At 39.6% G+C, this 20,000-nt stretch overlaps 2 protein-coding genes across 3 annotated transcripts in view; one reads left to right on the top strand and one right to left on the bottom strand.

Annotated features, from left to right (window-relative positions):
• The window catches only part of LOC135091710 (uncharacterized), a 23,183-nt gene extending 14,578 nt beyond the window's left edge, over positions 1 to 8,605 (bottom strand). The window contains exon 1 of the mRNA XM_063989613.1: positions 8,542 to 8,605. The gene's annotated coding sequence lies outside the window, so the exon portion shown is untranslated. The remainder of the gene's footprint in view (positions 1 to 8,541) is intronic.
• LOC135091709 (DNA polymerase delta subunit 2-like) overlaps positions 1 to 20,000 on the top strand; it is a 293,047-nt gene that overhangs the window by 194,095 nt on the left and 78,952 nt on the right. The gene's annotated exons all lie outside the window — the stretch shown is intronic.

Genomic DNA, 20,000 nt, shown 5'->3' with positions numbered 1-20,000 from the left:
CTTTTTCTAGTTTATTTCTTCTTTCTTTCCTTCTTTCTTCTTCTCCCTTCACCTCCATATTTCTTGTTTCTTTCTCTCTTTTTCCCATTCTTTTCCTATTTTCCTTCATTATTGTTTTCTCTTCACCCCCTGTTTCCTCTTCCTTTCTATCTTTTTCTCATCCGTTTCCTCTATCTTTTTTCTCTCCTCTTTCTTTTTAACTTCAAATTCTGCTCCTTTTCTTTCCTCCCTTCCTTTCCTAAAACCCCAAAACTTTTCACCCTCAAAATATTTACATTGGAGTATTCTGATGACTGGAGTTTTTCCTCTTAATATTGAGAGTGAATTTTGCTTGAGCGTTTTAATTGGACATTTTTGCGATGGGAAAATGCAATCACGTATTATTGGTTTGATCCCGATATATGGAATTAGCAGTAATCAAATATTTATGGCGCAGAGGGGGGACAAAAATCGAGTTAGTTTTTATGGTAATGGAAAACAATAGCGATTAATCATGTATCTGTGTGGCCTTGCGTGCGCGCGGGCGTGTGTGTGTGTGTGTGTGTGTGTGTGTGTGTGTGTGTGTGTGTGTGTGTGTGTGTGTGTGTGTGTGTGTGTGTGTGTGTGTGTGTGTGTGAAGGAAGAGGAAGTCCAAACACACACACACACACACACACACACACACACACACACACACACACACACACACACACACACACACACACACACTAGCACCTCACACATGTTTAAGTCAGGGTGAAGGTTGGGGGTGGGTGGAGGCGTGGGTGGTGGGGGGTGGGCGTGTGGGCGGTGTTGACAGCAGCACCACCAGGATGGCGAGATACGACCGTTCAGCTTTAACACGTGCACCACCACCACCACCACCACCACCACCACCACCACCGCCTGGCTCTCTCACCTTGTCGTCTCCTTCACCTGCATGTTACCTGAGAACCCCTTCCCATATACCTGCTTGTTCGATACCTGTCTACCCCAACCAACTCTCTCTCTCCCTCTCTCTCATCGCTATGGAAGCCTCGTCACTCCACTTGGTTTTTTGTCTCACCTGTCTCTTCCGTTCCTCCTTCTCTCTTATCCTTTCTCACCTGCCACTCTCACTCTTCTCTCCCACCTCACCTTCCTCTAAACTCGCCCTACTTTGCTTCCCTCTCCCCCATCCTTATCTTTCCTAACTCTCCCTCACTGATCTCTCCCTCTAAATCTCTATACCTCTCTGTTCCTTACTCTCCCTCTTCCTGTTCCTTTCTTTTTCTTCCTCCTTTTCCTTTATCATCATCCCGACCCTCACCTCACCTCACCTGCCGTGCCCTAATTTTACCTGTCGTTAATAACATAGCGTGTGAAGGCGCTGGCTGGATACCTGTCCCCGACACACACACACACACACACACACACACACACACACACACACACACACACACACACACGCACGCAATTTATGGGGGAGCTGTGGGTGAAGGGTGGGAGTGGAAGGCCCTTCACTTGGAAACATCCACATTACGTTTGGCTTGTGCACGTGTTGGAGGAGGAGGAGGAGGAGGAGGAGGAGGAGGAGGAGGAGGAGGAGAGACGCAATACTGAAAGGCTTGAAAGGAGGAAGGAGGGAAGGGGAGAAGGAGGCCACCAAGAGAGAGAGAGAGAGAGAGAGAGAGAGAGAGAGAGAGAGAGAGAGAGAGAGAGAGAGAGAGAGAGAGAGAGAGAGAGAGAGAGACGCAAGGTATCACAAACTTTAAAAAAAAAATTTGTTTGGTAATCCCTAGCAAATATTTTTTTCGAAGCTGAGGTGAAATTGAACTGACACTTGCTTTGTTTGCTTGTTTATTTATTTATTTATTTATTTATTTATTCACTCGTTCATCTATTCATTCATTCATTTATTCAGGCACTTGCTTATTTGTCTGTCCATCTATCTATCTATCTCTGTCTATGTATCTTTCTATCTATCTATCTATCTGTTTACTTATCCATCCATCTGTCTATCTATCTACCTATCTATCTATTTATTTAGTTATCTCTCTTAATGTATCTATATATCTATCCATTTCTGTGTTTACTTCCCTCTATGTGTGTCTGTTTATCTATTTATTCATCTTTCTCCATTTATCTATCAGTGTTCATGCATATCTGTCATCATTTGTTCACTTATCTATCACTTTGTTTAATTTTCCACGTTCCTTCTTACTTATATATTCATCCACATTTCTCTCTATGTATTCCCCGTTTATCCATCCCTCTCTTTAGTTATTCAAATTCGTCTTCCCTTTCTCTCTCTCTGTATCTTCACTTATTTGCATATTTCACTCATTAATTCCTTGTCCACTTTCTGCGTGAGTGAATGTGAGTAGAAGGGGAGGAAACATCTATTTCTATCTATTTATTCATCTCTTTCTATCTCTATTTATGTTTCTATCCGTCCATTCATTTCTGTATTTTTTTCGTTTACCTATTTTGTTCGTCCATTTTATCTAAACATCCATTTTTTTCATCTATTTGTTTGCTTATTTTTTATCTGTTATATCTATTTATCCATATTTCTGTATTTTTTTCCTTATATGTACAAATTTGTCTACCTATTTCAATTCTTCAACCTGTATTTTTATTCATTCATTCCATCTGCTTTTTTAATCGTTCATCAATCCACAAATCTCTTTCCTTAATTTAACCATCTCTGTCTACCTTGTCCCGTCTTAATTTCTTCACCATTTACTTTCTTCCATTCCCATTTTATGTACGAGTGACTGTGAATATAAGAAGTGGTATCTTTTCATCCAGTCATATATGTGCATCTTTCTTTCACATATCTGTTTTATAATCTCTCTCCTTTTTATATCTCCGTTCCTATCTTTGTTTCTATATCTGTGTTCATATAATTCTCTTTCTATATCTGTCTATGTTCCTGTCTCTGTTTCTCCTTCCTTTCCTGCGTTTCCGTTCATTCACCTATCCCAGTGTTGTGTTCCCCTTTCCGCCTCCCGCATGAGTAAGTGGGAGGAGAGAAGGAAAGAACATCGTAAGGGTCACCAGAGCTCTTTCCCTTTAAAGAATCACACAACACGCAACGAGGAAGCACTGTTTATTCTCAGCTTTATTTCAATGACTTTTATCCTTTCCATTTAACGCCCTGTGGAAATTTTACCTAACCTAACCTAACATGACCTGACTAGCGTAACTTGATAATACTTAACAGAATCACGAACCGAAGAAGTACTGCTTATTCTGAGCTGATTGCAGTGACTCTAACGTACCCTTTGCACTTACCTCACACTAGAGAACTTAACCTTAAATAACTTTCTCCAACATTACTTAACAGTTCTTAACTTAACGTAAGGAAACACATCACCTACCGAGGAAACGTTCTTTATCAGAGTAGTTTTACCTTCTCTACCTAACGCCTTCTGGAAAAATTACTAAGCCTAACTTTACTTCAGGAAGCACACAGACACACACACACACACACACACACACACACACACACACACACACACACACACACACACACACACACACACACACATCACCCACCGTGGAACCATTTATTTTGAGTTTTATTTCACTTCTACATATTCATCTCACTTACCACACATAACATAACCTAATTTAGCATAACCTAACTTAACCTAAACCAACCAAAACAAACCAAACATGAGCTGACATAACCAAACTTAACTAATCTAAGCTAACCTAACTTAACATAGACCAGCTTAAATAACCTAATCCAACTTTACTTAATCAACCGAACTTAACCTAATAATCTAACCGAACTTAAACTAACTTAACCAAAACAAACCAAACATGACCCAACACAAACAAAACTAACGTAAAGTAATCTAAGCTAACCTATATAACCAAATACAACCTAAACCTAATCAAATCAAAATTAACCTAATAATAACCTAACCTAACCTAACCTAACCTAACCTAACCTAATCTAACCAAACCTAACCTAACCTAACCTAACCGAAGGCGGCCAGCAGCTCCCCTAACACAGCGTAAGGAAACACACCACACATTTACAGGAAACACTTGTAATTTAATGATATGCTTCATTATAACTTGTAAGAATTCCGCTCAACACACTGGAAGCTGAGGGAACAACCGGAAAATTGCATGATTACTTAATGGCTTCTTGTAACCTTTGCATGTAACAAATACTTGAAATTCACTTACATTATTCACTGGCACTTTGTATTTTCTGTTTAACACTTAAAGACTGACGAAATATTTGGAATTTACTTGAACACTTTCCTTATGATGTCTTGTAAGCTTTCTATTTATGGTTAGTCAAAATTTTTAGGTTATCTTAGGTCAAGTTAGGTTATTTGGTTAGGTAAGGTTAGGTTGTTTGGTTAGGTTAGGTTAGGTTGTTTGATTAGGTTAGGTTAGGTTGTTTGGTTAGGTAAGGTTAGGTTGGTTATATTACATTGCGTTAGGTTAAGTTTGCTTAGTAAGGTTAGGTTAGCAAGGTTAGGTTGTTTGGTTAAGTTAGGTTTAGTAAGCTTAGGTAAGGTTAGGTAAGGTCAACGAACTCCTTATGTTGAAAGTTTTTAGAAATATCAAGACTAAATTTCCCATTTTAATGATTTCTTACGCTTCAAAAGTCTATTGGTTCTTTATATCGTAAATGGAACACACGAATATGACCTTTACTGTTCTTTGCCTTAAGGATCAAACTGTATTGAAATATCTTGTTCAATTAATATATTCACAACATTCAATAACCGTAAACAAAACACATCTCTGCACCTACAACATACCAATCTAACCTTTATTCCTCAGTGTTTTACGAGCCGCTTCTGCATATCGATAATGAAAGGCCTTTAATATAACCTTTACTCTCCTTTATCACAAGGGTCACGTCTCGGCATCGTTAGCATGACACTTTAACCTTTACTCTTCCATGCCCTAAGGGTCATCACCGTATCTTTTTTCCGCACCGGAGCGACGCCAGACATTCCCTCGAGCGATGCACCTTTAACGCGCCCCAGCCTGACTTGTTCTTATTAATGTAGCGTCACAATATATTAAATTTTCCAGATGGTGCAGGTAACTCTCGTCTTTATGTATTTTTAGGGAAGAACCATGACCTGAATGTGTGTCTTTTATCTTATCTCTCTCTCTCTCTCTCTCTCTCTCTCTCTCTCTCTCTCTCTCTCTCTCTCTCTCTCTCTCTCTCTCTCTCTCTCTCTCTTTCTCAATTAGATATTCATTCCATCAGTCACTCATTCTGCCAATCAGTCAGTCGGTTTTCTATTCAGTCTTTCCTTGATTCATTCAGTTCTCGAGTCAGTCAGAGCCTCAGTCATCCAGTCAGTAAGACAGTTCATAATTTATTCAATGCGGCTTCAACCAGTCAATCAGTTAAGTAGTTCATATATCACTTTCTCAGTTAGCCAGTCGGTGTGTCGGTCCGTTTATCAGTTAGTTAATCAAACAACAGGTCAGACAGTTAGTCAGTCAGTTAAGTAATCCTTAATTCCCACATCATATCAGTCAGTTAGACAGCTTCCCATTCATTCAGTCATTCATTTAATAAGTGAACCAATCAGACAACACATCAATCATCCAGTCAGTCAGATAGCGTTTCCATCTCTGTGGCTTCAGCTCTCCTAACAGTCAACACACCTGTCTGGTCAGCACGTCAGCCGCTCATTAACACCAGGTGAGACGTGCCCACCTGCCTTGGCCTTACCTTTCAGCGCCAGGTAACCGCTTCACGCACACTGCACCACACAAGATACACGCCGCAGCCACAGGAGTGTTTTAACGAAATTTACAATATTGCACCGCGATTTTACAGTTGGGAAAGCAAATGTAGGAACCTCTGATGTTATTTATTATAGTTTGCCTCGATTGGTGGGAACAGAAAACGTGGAAGTCTTAAGGTCAATGGTTTAAAGATTAATAGTCACAGAATACCCCCTCCTCTTCCGGTCTTGGAGTTATGAGTGTATGTTGGTTCTCAATCAAAGCGTCACCAGGAGTTTCGAGTACCTTTGATTATTGACATAAAACAACGCAAAAAAGTCCCTCTGATGCTTACTTAAGGATATAAGGTTGTTTGTAAAGTAAATATTGGGTTGTCATAAAGATTAAATAATGAGTATTGAGGATGACTTGAGAATATTATGTTAACTTATAAAAAAAAGAGCAAAAATAATTTATATGATTCTGATTTACTTGAATGAGATTAAGTTGACTACAAGTGAACGAAGATATGTAAGAGAATGTCAAGTGTTGAGGGTTGCGAATAACAGAAATGTGTTGTTATAACTTGTACATAAATATTGATAATCTTTTATGTCATTCTCATTCATTATAAGGATTGAGTTTTTTACAGCTGGGAAAGAAGCCACGTGTACATACAAAAAAACAAAAAAAACTATGATTGAGAGGACCTAGAGTGCACTGTTAATTTATTAGAAATGAAAAAAAAAGAGAAATCCTCAAATAAGTAAATGAAGAAAAGAATGTTTACTATTAAAAGGTGTGCAAAGCAATTAAGCGGATGCACTCAATTGACACAAATATATTATACTGGCTTGTAAAAAAAATAATTAACTAAATACATTGAAAAAACTATTTGTCTAATTGTGAGCGACTAACACCAAGATGCAAAGATATTTGCATGAAAATTAATGATAGGAAATAGATAGATAAATAAAAAAATAGATAAATAAGTAAATAAATATAAAGAAAAGTTGTGTAAACAATAAATACGTAAATGGCAAAGATCCAGAGAGTGACATAAATATACATTGAACCCGATAACCACAAAAAAAAAGGGAAGGAAAAAAGAAAAGGAAAAACTCACACACCTTCCACAAAAAAAAAAAAAGATTGTTTACATAAAAAAATAAATAAATAAAAAGTTAGGCGCGAACAGCAAGTGGCGAGGGCGACGCGAGACGAGAGGAACGAGAGAGGGACTTGAGTATATCGTGTTAACCCAGCAAGCCTTTCCGGTCTGAGAGGTCGCCGCGTTGAGGCTTAGTAGGTCAGTGTTGGTGGTGGCGGTGGCGGTGGTGGTGGTGGTGGTGCGGAAGCTGACACCTTTTGCCCGCACGTTATGTAAGGCTTTGTTGGGAGGACCGCGGCCGCATCGTAATGTTGTGCGTGTGAAGGAGGAAGGAAGGGAGGCGCCGATACTACCACCACCATCACCACCGCCACCATCATCACCACCGCCATCACCGCCATCACTGCCATCATCACCACGCCTCATCGCCCGGAAGCATCATCACAAACACTTCCCTTTTTTTTTCTCTCTTTTTCTTCCTGGTGACTTTATGATTCGTGTTTTTATCCTCCTCTCCGTTTCGTATTCTCCATTATAATTTCCTTTTCATGTTTTCTTTTTTGTTTCCTTTTTCCTTTTGTTAGTGTCATTCTTTTTCGCATTCATTATCTTAATATCTCCTTTGTATCCTTTGTTTTCTTTTCTCGTATTTTTTATTCTGTCTCCTCCTTGTATGCATATTTTTTTCTTATTTTTTTCATATGATTTTTTGCTTTTCCTTTCTTTCCATATTTTATTTCCTTTCCTTTTCATATATACAATTCCCCTTCCTTTCCGTTTCTTTAGCTTCCTTCCTCTTTCTTATCATTTACTTGCCTCTCACACGCTGTTAAAGACACCTGACTAAGCTCCTTTAACACCTGGAGATCGTCAGGGAAGCTTCACGTGTGACACCTGTGCTCTCACGTGACCCATTACAACATCACCTATCACTGGTAACCTCACTCACTCAGCGCGTAACAGTTCATCCGTCCCGTGCATCTTACGAGTGTGTTTTGGCGCCGAGACTTTTGGGTGAGTGTGTTTAGATGGCAACTTGTAAAAGGCACATTCACTCCTTCACCCAGGCGTTTGGTGCGTAAACTCATGAATATCTGAATATTTTATCTCCTCCTTGGGTTTATATGGGTTCCTCCTTGTTCTGAGTACTTTATGGGGTGTAGAAGGTGCTGTACTAGTTCCCATTCACTCCATTCACTAAATTATTCATGTGTTCAGTGTATATAACTCATGAATTTCTTTATATTTACGTGTTTATTGTTCTTCGTGACATTGAGTAAGAATGAGTAAATACAATTCCTTACTATTGCTCTCACCCATTCACTTTGTCACTTATTCATTGCATAAAACTCACAAATTTCCTCGCATTTCTCATGGATTTACTGCCTTTCATATTATTGAGTAAGGATGAATAAGTCTAGGTTCCCATTAGTAAACTCACGCATTCACCGTCATTCATTCATTCAGTACGTAAAACTCCTTTCCTTACACTTCACGTCTCTTCCTGTTCCTCGGGGCATTGAGTAAGGGTGAGTAAGTCTCTGCTCCCATTAGTACATCAACACATTTACCGTCACCCATGTGCTCGGGACGTGAATCCCCTGAATTTCCTTATATTTGCGTCTCTTGGGTTAGTTTCCTACGAGGCACTGAATACGGATGCACGGGTAGCGATATTAAGACGGGGAGTGACAGCAAGGGACAGAAGGGGACGGGAAGGGACAGGAGGTCTTCACGTCACCTACAAATATACTCCTCAGCACGTTGCCACACACCCTCCCGCTCTGACCGCACCAGCACACTGTCCTCGAGGCTGTGTGTGCCCTCCTCCCGCCGCCTCCCGCCCTCCCGCCCCCCTCTCTCCTTCCCTCTCTCTCTCTCTCTCTCTCTCTCTCTCTCTCTCTCTCTCTCTCTCTCTCTCTCTCTCTCTCTCTCTCTCTCTCTCCTACTTTCGCCCTGCTTTCCTCTCACTCTGTCTCCTCGTTCTCATCCTCCTCTTCCTCGTTCTCATATCCTTGGTGGAATCTCTCTCTCTCTCTCTCTCTCTCTCTCTCTCTCTCTCTCTCTCTCTCTCTCTCTCTCTCTCTCTCTCTCTCTCTCTCTCTCGCGGCCAATTCTGAATAACACTTGATTATAATCCGAAGAAGTGGTTTCTAAAGTTACTTATGGAGGAAGAGGAGGAGGAGGAGGAGGAGGAGGAGGAGGAGGAGGAGGAAGGGAAAGAAGAAGAAGAGGAAAGCGAAAGGGGAAGAGAATAAGGATATAAGAGCAATAATAACGGTAATGATGATAACAATTGCAGTAATGAGGAGGAGGAAGAGAAACAGAAGATGGAGACTAGGAAGAGAAAGAAATGAAGAAAACAGAAATGCTACGTAGAGTCTTTAAGTTCATACACGTACCGGACTATCACCACTCAACATGTAACTATTAACCACCATTACAAATTCAAGGCCTTTTAAACACTATCATTAGACTAATCCTTTACGTTATACCTTCACTCAATCACCGCCTATCGTTACCTCGTATTACAAACGCTCCAAAAAGCAAGTAAATATATCTGTGGTATGTTTCACGAGTTATGGCCATTATTCATGAAGCCCATTATATCTAGAAAGTGGAGATTTAGTGAAGCCATTACGCCCACGCTCCCAGATTTACTTGACCCGACGGCTTACAGCAGGGCGTGGAGTGGCGCAGTGGCGGTACCCAGTGGCAGACAACACACACACTACTAAACTGTGCCACGCCTGTTAAATGAGGCGCTTGTTTTTTATTTATTTATTTATTTATTTATTTATTTATTTATTTATTTATTTTTTATTGTGATGGCTTATTTTGATTTGATTTTAGTAATGAATACAATATTTTTTTCTTTCTTTTTTTTTGTTTGTTTTGTTTTGGTGGTTTATTCTGGTGTGGCTTTACTAATGAGTGGTATTTTCTTTTTTTCTGCATATTTTTCTAAGGTGTAATAAAATAACTTAATTTTTATTCATGGAAATTCCAGTTTCTTTAAATTTTCAATGTTTCTTTCACTGTATTTTTGCTAACGAAGGTCATATTTTCCTTTTTCTTTCGTATTTTTTCTTTTATATTGAGTTACGGGAATTTCTACTAATAAGAATTGCATTTCTGTTTTTACTTTTATGATTTGTTGTAAGATGTTTTATTTAATGAATGTATCTTTTCATGTGTATATTTTTCTAATGTGTTTAAAGATATATTTATTCCTACTAATGATTGCTCTATCTTTTTCTATTCTCAGGATTTGTTTTTGGGTATTTTATGGAATGAATAGTATTTTTCCTTTTTTGTGTGTGTTTTTCTGATGTAGTTTAGTATATATATTTATTTCTGCTAATGAATATTGCAGTTTTCTTCCAGTTCTCAAGGTTTCTTTCCGGTTATTTTTACTAATGAAGGTAGTAATTTTCTTTTCGTTTGCATATTTTTCTAAAGTATATTTAGATAAACATATTTGTACTAATTGAGATTGTACTTTTCTTTCAATTTTCAATGTTCTTTTCGTTGTACTTTTACTTATAAAACGTAATAATTTTCTTTTTCTTTTGTGTAATTTCTAAGGAATGTTAAGGTACTTTACGGTACATGAACTTCACTACTGGGGATTAAAGTTTTCGTTTAATTTTAATGTTTGTTTCCTTGTAATTTCACTAATGGAGAAGATCATTGTCTATTTACAGTTTTTTTCCGTCTCGTATTTTGACTAGCTATATCCCTGCAGTTGAATTTCATCTTTTAATTTGTCTCTTCCTTAGCAACAAAATGTGAACGTAGCATCAGTCAGGAGAGGAAAGAATAAACCACTAAATCAGTCAGCTTACATTAAGAAACCATTGCCAGTCTTCCCACGGTAAGGGAAGACTTGTGTCTGTTAACTGATAGTACACAAGAACGTAAGGAAATAAAGTCTGTATTAGATCAGTTTGCCTATACATGGCAGATTCTCAGATAACATAAGACAATAAACATCGGAATAGACGAAAATATAGATAAGAGCATGAAAAAACAAGGATAATAAGAAAAATAAGAACATAAGAAAATAAAAAGATAGCTTAACAAAAGAAGAAAACATAGAAAAGTATCAGAGAGAAGTGTCAGTCAAGCAGGGGAGGTAGTCTGTCAGTCACTTCAAAATACTTCAGTCTACTTGTACTCGTAATTTTTAGATGGACATTGGCGAATCAGTCAGTCATTCCCAGGAAGTGAAAGTTGTTCGTCAGTCATTTCTTTTTGTCACTCACTTCCGGAGTAAGCTAAACTTCAAGTCACTGCTGGATAATGTAATCTGTCAGCCCTTCAGTTTGTCAGTCTCTTTGAGATAATTAAAGAGTCAGTCATTCACATCTGTCAGTCATTTCCCGATAGTGTAAGAATAATTGTCAGTCATTCTGAGATGGTGACGTATTCTCTGTCAGTCATTCAGTTTGTCAGTCACCTTGGAGTGTCGGAAACCAGCCTATCAGTCACTCAAGCACACCAAAATCATGCCAGCCAGTCATTTATCTATATCACCCAGTCAGTCACGCAAGGATATTCAAAGCCAGTCAGTCAGTCACCCCATCAGTCATACAGTCATCAAAATCTACCACTGAAGATTCCGAGTCACCGTCAGTCACTACAGAACACTTAAAGACCCAAGTTGTCAGCCATACATGGAGCACAAGCGTCAGTCACACCGTCAGTCACACACAGATACCAAAACCCAGCCTGCCAGTCACTCCTAGATCCGGAAACCCTGCCAAACACTACAGAACGCACACACACGAACACACAAAGCTGTCATCGAGGAGAGCCTGTCAGTCACCCCGTCAGTCATAAACGTCAAAATCCACCAGTCAGTCACTTCAAGATACGGAAATCCTGTCAGTCATTCCGAAGCACAAAGAGAGAGAGAGAGAGAGAGAGAGAGAGAGAGAGAGAGAGAGAGAGAGAGAGAGAGAGAGAGAGAGAGAGAGAGAGAGAGAGAGAGAGAGAGACCCACTTGTCAGTAACACAAAGGACGGAGAGAAGAGGTAACAGAGTCGAGAACACAAAGTAACCCAAAAGATCACAAAGAAAGAACAAACAACAATGGCCATCACGAGCTAACCGTCACTACACTTCTCTTCATAAGCCACAAACTCCACAGACGTCAGACAAAGGGCAGAGACCAAGTGAAGTGAATCAGTAAAGAATAGTAAAGACGAAGGATCATCCCCACCCAACACTCGCCTTGTTAACCACGACGGAAATTTTGAATGAACTCATGAATGGGTTGTGAGGGGAAGACTGCGCGTTGAGTTAGCGTGAGAGGCATGTGAATTAAACCTGAGAGAGAGAGAGAGAGAGAGAGAGAGAGAGAGAGAGAGAGAGAGAGAGAGAGAGAGAGAGAGAGAGAGAGAGAGAGAGAGAGAGAGAGAGAGAGAGAGAGATGTGTGGTGGGGATGCGGTAGAAGTGGTATTTATGTCTTGGATAGCTTGCCCTTAAAGCTAGTGCCTCCCCTCTCCCTCTCTCTCTCTCTCTCTCTCTCTCTCTCTCTCTCTCTCTCTCTCTCTCTCTCTCTCTCTCTCTCTCTCTTGCCGCACGCTGAGCTTAAAGAAGAAAGAGAGCGATGGAGGAAGGAGGAAAGACACGAGAGAGAGAGAGAGAGAGAGAGAGAGAGAGAGAGAGAGAGAGAGAGAGAGAGAGAGAGAGAGAGAGAGAGAGAGAGAGAGAGCAACCTAACAATGGAGTAACATGACGCAGCAGAAATAGACGCATGGAGTTTGAGGATAAGAATAAAAATAACAATGAAAATAAAATAAACAAAAAAGTAACCAAAAATTTTTCTTATTCCTTTACAAAGTGAGGGATATCAAGTCCTTTAGAGTCCTTTGATTAGGTCCTTTGTCTCTTCAGGGGCGGAGTTTTAACCCGTGGACCGCATAGCAAATAGAGAGAGAGAGAGAGAGAGAGAGAGAGAGAGAGAGAGAGAGAGAGAGAGAGAGAGAGAGAGAGAGAGATGGTGGGGAAAATACACATATTTACTATTTTTTCGTGTATTTTTCTTCCTCCTTCGTTTATCATGTTTCTTCTCTTGTTTATCTCCTTTCGGGAGTTATGTGTTTGTTATCTTTCTCTCTCTTTTTCCTCTCTTTTTTGTGTGTTCTCTATTTCCTCTTTCCTTTTGTGTTGTTTCCTTTTACTGTTCTTATCTGTTTCTTTCGCTTTTCCTCCCTTTATATTTTTTTCTCTCTCTCTTCCAGTCGTTACATTTACTGCGTTATTCTTTATTTCCAAACTTTTCTTGCTTTACTATCTCTTCCTTTCATTTTATTGGCCATTTCCCCTCCTTCGTCTTCCCCTTCATCCCTTCCTTCCTTCCTTCCTTTGCTAACTTTCCTTCATATCTTAGTTTCAATTTATTCTCTTGTTATTTTCTTTCCTCAAGAGCATTTAATATTTTCCCGGTCTTAATTTTCTTTTAACTTAATTCCTTCATCTTCTTTCTTCATTCACTTCTTTAACTCTTCTCTTTCTTTCTTTTGTCAGAGTTATTCTCACTTTATGGCCCGTTCCTTCTCATTTCCTTCCTTCCTGCACCTCCCTCTTTTATCGCCTTTCTTTCTATGTCCCATTCTTCTTCTTGCTCTCAGTCGTTCTCCTTCTCTTCATAAATCTACTCTATTCCCTTTTTATTCTCATATTCCTTCTCTACAATTCGTTCCCATCTCTATGTCATCATCCGTCATTATTTATTCCTATTCTTCTTCCTCTTTATTTCATTCCATCTATTTCATACCTTTCACTCTTTCTAATATTCGTCTTCCTTCTTTGTTTATTCATTTTTTATCCCTCCTTTTCTCATTCTTCTTTTAAATTATCACCAAATTTTTTATCCCTTACTTTTATTTATGCCCGTTATCACTCTTACTTCTCATCGTCATTTATTGGGTTTATCAGCATTTTTACTTTACCCATCTTCAATTCCTCTAGTCCTCCTCTTCTTTCTTGGTATATCTTTATCTCTTCATTCTTTAATACTGGACTGACCTCATGGCTTCTTGACTTATGTTCTAATATTCCTATGTTTTTTATTTTTATTTTTATTCCTTATATTTATCATCCTTCAGTTTTTCTCTCCGCTTTTATTTATTTTAGCTTTTAATCTCTTCCCTCCTTTTGTCTTCTCTTTGCTGTCTGTCCCCATTTCATTTTCAGTAGATTATTATTTTTCTTCACCTTCATTTCTCGCATTTTTTAAACTTTTTACCTTTTTCTATTTTCTTTTCTTTTTTTCTACTGTTTTAATCACTGCTCTAATTTCTACTTTACTGTTTTCTGATTTACTGTCTATATATCACATCTCTTACCCCTTCGTCAAGAGAGAGAGAGAGAGAGAGAGAGAGAGAGAGAGAGAGAGAGAGAGAGAGAGAGAGAGAGAGAGAGAGAGAGAGAGAGAGAGAATGCGGGTTTTCTCTACTATTTCTCTACCTGCCGTCTCTCACTCTCCCTTGTCAATATTTCTTCCACCGCCAAGAGAGAGAGAGAGACGGGAAAGTGTGGGGAATCCTTCTATACTGTCGTTCTGTCCCTTTGCTGTCCATCTATTTACCTCTCCATTATTCTCTCACAGTCAAAAGAAAGACGGGGGAAGAGTGAGATTTCTACGTCTGCCTACTGTCTCTTTCCCTCTGTCAACATTCCGACACTGCCAAGAGAGAGAGAGAGAGAGAGAGAGAGAGAGAGACAGGATACGTGTTCTTTGTTGTATCTCTACTGTCTCCCTTCCCCCTGTCAACACTCCGGCACTGTCAAGGGAGGGAGAAGCTGAGAAGAATGCGGGTTTGGCTGCCATGCATCACTTGTGTTGCGTGGGACTTCGTCAGGGTAATGAAATCAGTATATCAGGTGCGGCAGCTTCCTGGGGCGGACTCAAGGCCTTCTGCGGACACACCAGACAGCTGGGAAGGGTGAAAGAGGACGCAGAGGTGGAGGAGGAGGGGGAAGAGGAGGAGGAAGGGAAGGTTAAGGTGGTGTTGCAGAGAAAGTGGTCAGGGAGTGAGAGAATTAAAGAATGAAGGTAGGAAGAGAAAGGAAAAGATAAGATGAAAAGAAGACGAAGAAGAAGGAAAATGCAGAGAAAAGAATAAAGAGGAAAAAGATGCGAAAATAGGGACGTGAACAGAAAATAAGGTAAGAGAATAATAAATAAACAAAAGACGAAAAGAAAGATGGAAAGAAAAACAATGATGAAGACTCGGAATAAAAAAACACAACAGAAACAAAAACAAGAGAAACCATAATAAAAAAAGAACAAAAAACAAAAAAATATAACAACAAACACGAGAACAAGCCAAAAACAAACCGCCCTTATGTAAATATCAACAAAACTAAGACCCACACGAACACTTCAAGTCACTTACTGCAAACACACAGACCCATGAATTACTGCACCTCTATTCCGACATTCATAATCTTCTCATGAACCTAATGCCTCATTCCTCACCTCCCCGCGGTCATGAGGCGAGAGTTATGGCCCTAATTCTCCTGTTAGTCAAGAGGCGAGTGACGAAGATGAAGACACGAGGGAACACGGATTTAAACACGAGGCGCTTGAGAATGAAATAAACTCAGGAAAGGTACAGTAAAGTCAAATTTGTGAAGGAGATTACCGATGGGTGAAGGAAAGATTAAAGGCAGAGAAAGATGTATAAAAGGAAAGCAAAAGACGAGAATAGAGGGAAAGGGAAGGAGCAGAAACATGTGAAACAGGATAGGAAAGGGAAAGGGATGAAATACTCGGAAAAAAAGGTGAAAAAACATAGAAAGATATAAAAATAGAAATTGAAAAGTGAGAAAGGAAAGCTTGCGCGTATACACACACACACACACACACACACACACACACACACACACACACACACACACACACACACACACACACACACACACACACACACACACACTAACCGATTCTGACAAACTGATTCACTAACAAAATAACTAAGTAATTAACCAACTGAGTGACTAACTAACTGACTGACTGACTGACTGACTGACTGACTGACTGACTGACTGACTGACTGGATGACGAGCGAACTTACTAACAAAATGACTGACTGACTGACTAACTAAATAACTGAATGACTGATTGGCCAACTTATGGACTGACTATGACTAATTGACCGACTGACTGACTGACTGACTGACTGACTGACTGACTGACTGATGATCTACCAAACCAAATGAATCCTAAGTAACTCACTCAATTACTCACTCACACACACACACTCTCGCACATTCACTCACTCACTCACTCACCAAGAACCACCAAAAGTTGTAGCTTCATTCTCCACATGACGGTCATTAATGAATTTTTTATTTCCCAGGACGGTGAAAAATATGAATAATAACAACAATAACAATAATAAATGAGCAAAGTTTTTCATCACGCATCACTTAATAGGAAAAGTTTTAGTGATGTAGTGGAAAGATGTGAAGTTGTACTAAATTTGAGCAAAAGCCTGTGAAACTAAGGTGAGACACACACACACACACACACACACACACACACACACACACACACACACACACACACAGAGAGAGAGAGAGAGAGAGAGAGAGAGAGAGAGAGAGAGAGAGAGAGAGAGAGAGAGAGAGAGAGAGAGAGAGAGAGAGAGAGAGAGTAAATTGCACGAAAGAGGATTAGAAAAAGAGAAAGATAAATATGAGGGAAGGTAATAGACGAGAGAGAGAGAGAGAGAGAGAGAGAGAGAGAGAGAGAGAGAGAGAGAGAGAGAGAGAGAGAGAGAGAGAGAGAGAGAGAGAGAGAGAGAGAGAGAGAGAGAGAGAGAGAGAGAACCGCAACCACCACTTTCTTTTATATCCCAATCCATCCCTTACCTCTCTCTCTCTCTCTCTCTCTCTCTCTCTCTCTCTCTCTCTCTCTCTCTCTCTCTCTGAGTCACCGAGGTCGTGCGGTTCATGCAGTATTGACCTCTATGCTTCGGTGTGGTAGAGGTTAACTTACCTTGACCCCACGTGACCCCAGTGTGACCCAGGTCGTGACGTCACTGTGGCGTGAGGGAAGGTCAGATCAGAGCATTTATTGTGGCTTTATATCCGCCATTGAGGTTGTGAGATGAGGCGTGGCTCTATTTTTGGATCATGTGTGTGTTGTTGTTGTGGTTGTTGTGGTGGTGGTGGTGATGGCGGTGGTGGTGGTGGTGGTGGTGGTGGTGGTCAGTGTTGTTATTACTGTTGTTGTTGTTGTTGTTGTTGTTGTTGTTGATGATGATCTTGTTTGTTATTATTATTATTATTATTATTATTATTATTATTATTATTATTATTATTATTATGATTATTATTGTTGTTGCTGTTGCCGATGGTAGTGAGGGTGGTAGTGATGCTTCTTCTTCTTCTTCTTCTTCTTCTTCTTCTTCTTCTTCTTCTTCTTCTTCTTCTTCTTCTATTTATGATAGACTTTTGCCATTTGTATACAGCCCGTCTCTCTCTCTCTCTCTCTCTCTCTCTCTCTCTCTCTCTCTCTCTCTCTCTCTCTCTCTCTCTCTCTCTCTCTCTCTCTCTCTCTCTCTCTCTCTCTCTCTCTCTCTCTCTCTCTGTACACTGATGCGCCACTGCCGTCGAACACACGCTACACTCCTCCTCCTCCTCCTCCTCCTCCTCCTCCTCCTCCTTCTCCTCCTCCTCCAGCGTGGTAATCAATGGTGTGCGTCACTCCACCACCACCACCACCACCACCACCACTATTACTACCACTACTACTACTACTACTACTACTACTACTACTACTACTTATTTTCTTTATTCTTTTTTTCATGTTGCTTCCTCATTTCTTTGTTTTTCTTTTCTTTTCTTTCTCTTTTCTCTTTCGTTATATTCTCCTCCTCTCTTCCTTGTTATCTCTCATCCCTTATTCTATATGCTTACTTTTTTCTCTTTTCTTTTGTGTTTTATGACTTCCCTTGTTTGTCATTAGCTTTGTTTCTATTCCTCTAATTCCTTTTTCTTCTTTTTTTATTTCTCTGGAATCAAATATAGGATTTTGCTAATTTCTTTATGAATATAACTCTTTATACTTTCCTTTAGCTTCATTATATATTTTTCTGTATTTCTTGTGTATTCCAACACTTTCTGCATACTCATCGCTGTTTGTTTTCATTTTTTTTTGTTGATTCGTGAAATTTTCTCTTTATACAATTTTTTTTGTCATCCTCTTTTTCTTATTTTCTTCCTTTTTTATCACCACAGAACTTTGCCTCTTACATTGTTTAACTACTTCGTGCATTTATCTTTTCTTTTATGCCTCCTCTTGTATACTTTTTTAATCCTCGTCTTCCTCTCATTCGTCTTTGTTATATATCTTCTTTATCACACTTCCTCCCTTGTTTGTGTTGCAGCGGCACTTTCCTTCTTACTTGTGTTCCCTTGTTTGCATGCGAGAAGCCTTCCCCTTTACTACACTGCGCCTTACTTTATGCAGTGTACCTTATCACAGCACCGTCAGAAGGAACAAAAGGTCTGCTGCTGTTTGTTCCTTCTTCGTGTTCCTTTGTGTTCCTTTGTATTGTTCAGGAGATAAATAAAAATGATGCCTTGATATCTTCCTCCTCCTCCTCCTCCTCCTCCTCCTCCTCCTCCTCCTCCTCCCCCTTCCCTTCCTTCGTCCCCTTCTCGGTAGCCAGGGCAGTGACCTCGGCGCCAATAAACAAGGCTTCATTCCAGGTCAGGTCAGTGAGGTCATAAATGATCGTCTTGTCTTCCCTGGGCTTGGCACAGGTTAGATCTTATTATTTATGTCTCTCTCTCTCTCTCTCTCTCTCTCTCTCTCTCTCTCTCTCTCTCTCTCTCTCTCTCTCTCTCTCTCTCTCTCTCTCTCTCTCTCTCTCTCTCTCTCTCTCTCTATATATATATATATATATATATATATATTCAATTCTTTCATTGTCTATTTGTTTCCATGTTTCTTGCTTTATCTGTTTATAAATATGTCTATCTACCTACCTATCTATTTGTCTATCTCCCTATCTGTCTATCTATCTATCCATCTACTTGAGTATCTGTGTGCATCTATCCATCTATCTATTTTTTCATATTTCATTTTTACCGTCTGTTTTTTCTCTTTTTTTTATTATGGAAGTATTTATTGATTTTGATGTTTAATATCCGTCCTCTCTCTCTCTCTCTCTCTCTCTCTCTCTCTCTCTCTCTCTCTCTCTCTCTCTCTCTCTCTCTCTCTCTCTCTCTCTCTCTCTCTCTCTCTCTCTCTCTCTCTCTCTCTCTCTCTCTCTCTCTTTCTGAGTCGCTCCTTGCCTCTGTCTCCCCTCACTTCTTTGTTTATAAACATTTCCCCTCTGTGGTTCGGCACACACACACACACACACACACACACACACACACACACACACACACACACACACACACTGACACACACACACACACACACACACACACACACACACACACACACACAAACACACACGTTTGATAAGGTAATATATTCTAAGTCAGGACTCTCATCTGCATTAAAAAAAAAAAATCTTACATAGAAAATTTTATGGATATTTTTTTACTTAAAGTGATGAGTCGATTTTTTTAATGAAAGCTAAAAAAAATTTAGTGTTCGTGTATTTTACATTGTTTATTAGTTTATTTATTTATTAGTTCATTCACTGCATTGCCTTGAAGTGTGTGTGTGTGTGTGTGTGTGTGTGTGTGTGTGTGTGTGTGTGTGTGTGTGTGTGTGTGTGTGTGTGCAGCAGCAACTTTGTGTTTCGACAGAAATGTCAAATCACCGCTTCCGGTTTGAGAGAGAGAGAGAGAGAGAGAGAGAGAGAGAGAGAGAGAGAGAGAGAGAGAGAGAGAGAGAGAGAGAGAGAGAGGCAGAAACAATTACGTATTTCTCTATTTTTTTTCTTTACATGTTCTCTACATCTCTTTTTCCTTGCATCCTCTCTCTCTCTCTCTCTCTCTCTCTCTCTCTCTCTCTCTCTCTCTCTCTCTCTCTCTCTCTCTCTCTCTCTCTCTCTCTCTCTCTCTCTCCTTCCTTCCTTCTTGCTCTCCTCTCCCTCCCTCTCCTCTCGAAATTCACTGCTATGGGTAAAAAAGACATCAGGAAGGAGCGATTACATAGTTAAGAAAATACACATCTACTAATCTACTTAATATTTGAGATGAGTGAAAAAGAAACCT

Source organism: Scylla paramamosain, chromosome 38 (assembly GCF_035594125.1).
Source record: "Scylla paramamosain isolate STU-SP2022 chromosome 38, ASM3559412v1, whole genome shotgun sequence".
Classification (NCBI taxonomy): Eukaryota; Metazoa; Arthropoda; class Malacostraca; order Decapoda; family Portunidae; genus Scylla; species Scylla paramamosain.
Note: the sequence above shows the minus strand (reverse complement) of the source record. Positions and strands in the feature narration are given on the sequence as shown.